The following is a 6,000-nucleotide window of genomic DNA, read 5'->3' on the forward strand; positions in this document are numbered from 1 at the left end:
CCGGATTTGGGAATTCTGGGATTTGGGAATATTTGGACCTCAACCAGTCTGAGCCTGTGAAAGAGGGACAGGGTTTTACAATTCAAGTATTTTACCAAAAATCGTGATAGAAAGGGATTTTTATTCTTTCCACTGCCTGTTCCCAGTCCTGTGGCATGGACTGCCCTGAGAAGCAGCAGAAAGGTTGACCCGCCTTTGGTGTATGGCCAAGCAGGAAACCAAAGCTGGGTTTGGGGAAATAGGAAAAACCCCTTATCCATGAAAGTGATTTTCAGCATCAATCACAAGTGACCTTGAAGCAAGCCCTCTCCCTCAAACTTGTATTTTCCAGGCTGAAGGGCTCCAGTGTGTTTACCTGTTGTTTACAGGGGAAAAAAATTTGGTGCCAGGGCTGAAGTAGCTCAGCTGGGAGAGCGTTAGACTGAAGATCTAAAGGTCCCTGGTTCAATCCCGGGCTTCAGCACACTTTTCCTGCGCTTTTCTCTGCCCACCCCTGCCCTCTGCACTTCAGGACAGACCTGGACACATCCAGGACAGAGCCCAGCCCAGGCCCAGCAGCCCTGGCAGCCACTGCAGGGGACACGAGCAGCTCAGCTGTGGCCAAAGGAGGACAAACTGGGCCCAGTGGCCCTGACAGAGTGTGGAGCTCCCCTTCTCTGACATATTCCCATCTGGAGGCCCTCCTGCCCAAGGGGCTGCACGCCCTGCTCCAGCAGGGCTTTGGAGCAGGGACCTCATGGAGGAATTTTGGGAATATTTTGGATCAGGAATTCCAGAATTTGGCAATTCTGGGTTTTGGGAATTTGGGGGATATTTTGGATGGGAAATTCTGGGATTTTGCAATTCCTGGGAATATTTGGGATCCTAATTTCTGGGATTGGGGAATTTTGGGAATTTTTGGGATGGGGAATTCCAGGACTGGGGAATTTTGGGATTCAGAAATTCTGGGATTTTGGAATTTTGGGACTATTTGGGCTCTGGAATTCCCGAATTTGGGAATTCCAGGATTTAGGAATTTTGGGACTATTTGGGAATTTTGGGATTTTGGAATTTTGGGATTTGGGAATTCTGGGAATATTTGAGAATTCCCAGGAATCTTTGGGATCCCGATTTCTGGGATTTGGGAATTTTGGGATTCGGGAATTCCTGAATTTGGGAATTCCCAAATTTGGGAATTCCTGGATTTGGGAATATGTGGACCTCAACCAGTCTGAGCCTGTGATAGAGGGACAGGGTTTTACAATTCAAGTATTTTACCAAAAATCGTTATATAAAAGGATTTTTGTTCCTTCCACTGCCTCAGTCCTGTGGCATGGACTGCCCTGAGAAGCAGCAGAAAGGTTGACCCGCCTTTGGTGTATGGCCAAGCAGGAAACCAAAGCTGGGTTTGGGGAAATAGGAAAAACCCCTTATCCATGAAAGTGATTTTCAGCATCAATCACAAGTGACCTTGAAGCAAGCCCTCTCCCTCAAACTTGTATTTTCCAGGCTGAAGGGCTCCAGTGTGTTTACCTGTTGTTTACAGGGGAAAAAATTTTGATGCCAGGGCTGAAGTAGCTCAGCTGGGAGAGCGTTAGACTGAAGATCTAAAGGTCCCTGGTTCAATCCCGGGCTTCAGCACGCTTTTCCTGCGCTTTTCTCTGCCCACCCCTGCCCTCTGCACTTCAGGACAGACCTGGACACATCCAGGACAGAGCCCAGCCCAGCCCAGCAGCCCTGGCAGCCACTGCAGGGGACAGGAGCAGTTCAGCTGTGGCCAAAGGAGGACAAACTGGGCCCAGTGGCCCTGACAGAGTGTGGAGCTCCCCTTCTCTGACATATTCCCATCTGGAGGCCCTCCTGCCCAAGGGGCTGCACGCCCTGCTCCAGCAGGGCTTTGGAGCAGGGACCTCATGGAGGAATTTTGGGAATATTTTGGATCAGGAATTCCAGAATTTGGCAATTCTGGGTTTTGGGAATTTGGGGAATATTTTGGATGGGAAATTCTGGGATATGGGAATTCCTGGGAATATTTGGGATCCTAATTCCCGGGATTGGGGAATTTTGGGATTTGGGAATTCTGGGAATATTTGGGAATTCCCAGGAATCTTTGGGATCCCGATTTCTGGGATTTGGGAATGTTGGCATTTGGGAATTCCTGAATTTGGGAATTCCCGAATTTGGGAATTCCTGGATTTGGGAATTCTGGGATTTGGGAATATTTGGACGTCAACCAGTCTGAGCCTGGGATAGAGGGACAGGGTTTTACAATTCAAGTATTTTACCAAAAATCGTTATATAAAAGGATTTTTGTTCCTTCCACTGCCTCAGTCCTGTGGCATGGACTGCCCTGAGAAGCAGCAGAAAGGTTGACCCGCCTTTGGTGTATGGCCAAGCAGGAAACCAAAGCTGGGTTTGGGGAAATAGGAAAAACCCCTTATCCATGAAAGTGATTTTCAGCATCAATCACAAGTGACCTTGAAGCAAGCCCTCTCCCTCAAACTTGTATTTTCCAGGCTGAAGGGCTCCAGTGTGTTTACCTGTTGTTTACAGGGGAAAAAAATTTGGTGCCAGGGCTGAAGTAGCTCAGCTGGGAGAGCGTTAGACTGAAGATCTAAAGGTCCCTGGTTCAATCCCGGGCTTCAGCACACTTTTGGAATTTGGAATCAATGATGCATCCCTGGAAATGTCCAGGAAATGACTGGACATGACATTCGGGGATCTTCCTTAGTTGATGGCTCAAAGCTTGGACTCTGTCTTGGAAATCTTTTGCAATCTTAATGGTCCTATGGTTTTACGTTTGTGGGTCCTTCCAGCTCAGGGTACTCTATGATTCTCTGATGAAGTTTTCTACTCTTTCCTGACCGTTTCCTATTTTTACCCTGACCCTTGCCAAGTGACGGTGTTCAATGTGCAGACACCCCACCAAACTGAGTAACTCTGCTTTGTGTTTGCTCCTTTGTCCCTTTCTTATTCCTGTTCCATGGAGGAATGGATGAGAGACCAACACCAGAGACAGAACACAAAATGACAATTGTCCAAAAAGACAAGTGAGAAGCAGCAAATCCTTGACCTTCTCAAGATCAACCCCAGTGCTCATCCAATCTCTTCTTCATAGCAGGACAGGGACTCTTCTTTCCTCTTTTCCTTCTGGTGGTGCTCTAAAAGTCACGGACATCGGTCTGTCTGATATCCAGAAATTCCAGAAAATACTTCACTCACCAGGATGTGTTTAAAATAACTTTGGTGTATAAACCAAAAACATCATCACCTGCTTAAGCCATGAAGAGATACCAGGGGGTCCTGCTGGGCAAATACCTCTGCCAAGAGCCACCACCCAAATACAACACCACAAATGCAACACCAAAAACACAGCACCACAAACAAAACATCACAAACACAAACCCACAAATGCAACACCACAAACACAAGGCCACAAATGCAACACCACAAACACAACACCACAAACACAACACCACAAATGCAGCAGCTGCTCACCCAGGCTGGACCTCTGCAGACCTGATGCCCTCAGGCAGGATCATGTGTCTCAGGATGCAGCAGCTGGAAATCAGCCTTTACTCCAGCTGTCTTTGCCTGGATCTAAATGAGGCAGGAGCCTCCTGGTCCCCAAATTGGATCAAAGTAGGTCAGAACTCCCTGCAAGGTCCATGTGTAGGATTAAATTATATCAAATTTTGTGCATGTCTTGGGCCTCGTTTTGTTATGAAAGCAGAGCTCAGGTGTTATGGACATCCCAAATATTGCCCTCAGGTTTGAGAACAGTTCACACACTGTGGTTGTGCTGAGGGGCTCCAACCTCATTATCCCCCTGGAGAAAGGCAGCCCTGAGCCCCAAGGAGAGAGGCAAATCCCATACCAGAGACACCGACCTGATGGTGACCCAAATGGCTTAAATGTGACAATCTGTGTGCTCCCAGACAATGCCCAGACACTGCTCCCTGCATAGCAGGAGTCAGGAACCATTCCCAGGAAGTGATTTGGATTTAATAGGACTATTTTTGAAGAAATGCTGAGAGATGTGATTGCTCAGACTGGGGAAGAGAAGGTTTGGAGATGTTAGAGCCCCTTCCAGAGCCTAAAGGGGCTCCAGGAGAGCTGGAGAGGGACTGGGGACAAAAGATGGAGAGACAGAACACAGAGAATGGCTTCCCACTGCCAGCAGGTGGGGTTAGATGGGATATTGGGAAGAAATTTTTCCATGTGGTGGTGGTGGTAAAATTATGGGACCTGTTTCCCAGGGAATCTGTGGCTGTCCCATCCCTGGAAATGTTTGGCCAAGCTGGATGAGCAACTTGAACAACTTGATCTAGTGGAAGGTGTTGATGGAGGGTGTTGGGACCACAGGATTTTGCAGTCCCTCCCAACCCAAATCATTCCGTGAATCTGTGATTCTGTTACTTCTGCTGGGGCAGAGAGAGGGAGATGTTTTAGCCCTGCCAGATGGGTTTAGTCTCAACAAACAGGGCAGAGCAGTTCCATTTCCTTTGACCACTGTAACACCCAGTACAGGGGACCTGTTTCCCCTCCTGACCTGGTCTCTGCTCTCAGCCAGCACCAGGGGATGCCCAGCCAGAGCCGGCACTCCCGTGCCCGTGAGGAGGTGACAGTGGCATCTGGGCTTGTTGGCCTCAAACATGAGCTCAACACACGTGGGTAACTCCTATGAGATCAGTTTCAAGCCTGACCCACAGCTGTGGGAAGGCAAAGATCCCCGCTGCTGTCAGCACTCAGGAAATCCAGAAATCCCAGAGACCACAACGCAGCTCTGAGAGGAGATGAGAGAAGTTTTTTTTCCCCCTTCCTCCTTCTCCTGACAACTCAGTCCCCTCCTGGCTGAAACAGCTTTGACTCAAACCTCAGCGCCAGGAGTTGCCAAGTTCCCCTGGATTTGGCTGAGAGAAGGGTTAAAACCTGCCCGTGCTCCCGGGGATGCTGCGAGGGAAGGAGCGGGATGAATAACCGCGGTGGGCGGCAGGAGCGCGGGGGCGGCTGCCCTGCCAGCACCTTCTGCAGCCCCCTCGCACTCAGCTCCCTCCTCTCACCCCCGCTCAGACCCCTCCAGAGCCCCCACACCGATCAATCAGAGCACGGCAGATCCCAAAATCCACCTTTCCCCGGGTACCCGCTCCAACCCGCAGCTCTCCCCCACAAACAGCTCTGCCGGTGCCCTTCAGCTCTGATTCTCTGCCTTTTGTTCTGGTGATTTCTGCTTCTTTCTCTCTGCTTTCAGTCCTGGTTTGCTTTTCCCCAATCCTCGTGAACTTCCCTCTCCACCTTTGCTGCCAAGAGCTCGAGCAGGGATCGATCCTCACAAACCCACCCTGACCTCACAGCTCCAGAGCCGATGAGGAGTGTGAATGGAAAGACCAGATGGATAAATACACGGGAAACCCTCAGCAGGAGGCTAAAATATTTTACTGCAGATAGGAAGGAAAAGAAAGAAAGAGAAAAAGAGAGAAAGCGAGAAAGAGAGAAAGAAAGAAAGAGAGAGAGAAAGAAGGAGAGAAAGAGAAAAAGAAAGAGAAAAAGAGAGAGAGAAAAAGAGAGAAAGAAAAGGAGAGAAAGAGAAAGAGAAAGAGAAAGAGAAAGAGAAAGAGAAAGAGAAAGAGAAAGAGAAAGAGAAAGAGAAAGAGAAAGAGAAAGAGAAAGAGAAAGAGAAAGAGAAAGAAAGAGAGAAAGAGAAAAAGAAAGAGGGAAAGAGAGAGAAAGAGAGAGAAAGAAAAAGAGAGAGAAAGAGAGAGAGAAAGAAAGAGAAAGAGAGAAAGGGAGGAAGGGAAGGGAGGTAGAGAAGGAGAAAGAAAGAAAGAAAGAAAGAAAGAAAGAAAGAAAGAAAGAAAGAAAGAAAGAAAGAAAGAAAGAAAGAAAGAAAGAAAGAAAGAAAGAAAGAAAGAAAGAAAGAAAGAAAGAAAGAAAGAAAGAAAGAAAGAAAGAAAGAAAGAAAGAAAGAAAGAAAGAAAGAAAGAAAGAAAGAAAGAAAAGAAAGAAAGAAACCCAAATAAA

General features: G+C 47.9%; 3 non-coding genes across 3 annotated transcripts; all 3 read left to right on the forward strand.

The window, feature by feature from the left end:
- The first annotated feature begins 390 nt into the window (after window positions 1-390).
- Window positions 391-463, forward strand: TRNAF-GAA (transfer RNA phenylalanine (anticodon GAA)). Its single transcript has one exon. It is a non-coding gene; the product is annotated as a tRNA-Phe (tRNA).
- Window positions 464-1,547: 1,084 nt separating this feature from the next.
- Window positions 1,548-1,620, forward strand: TRNAF-GAA (transfer RNA phenylalanine (anticodon GAA)). Its single transcript has one exon. It is a non-coding gene; the product is annotated as a tRNA-Phe (tRNA).
- Window positions 1,621-2,554: 934 nt separating this feature from the next.
- TRNAF-GAA (transfer RNA phenylalanine (anticodon GAA)) lies at window positions 2,555-2,627 on the forward strand. The gene has a single exon. It is a non-coding gene; the product is annotated as a tRNA-Phe (tRNA).
- The last annotated feature ends 3,373 nt before the right edge of the window (window positions 2,628-6,000 follow it).

The sequence above is a fragment of the Molothrus ater genome, chromosome 1, assembly GCF_012460135.2.
Source record: "Molothrus ater isolate BHLD 08-10-18 breed brown headed cowbird chromosome 1, BPBGC_Mater_1.1, whole genome shotgun sequence".
NCBI classification, from domain to species: domain Eukaryota; kingdom Metazoa; phylum Chordata; class Aves; order Passeriformes; family Icteridae; genus Molothrus; species Molothrus ater.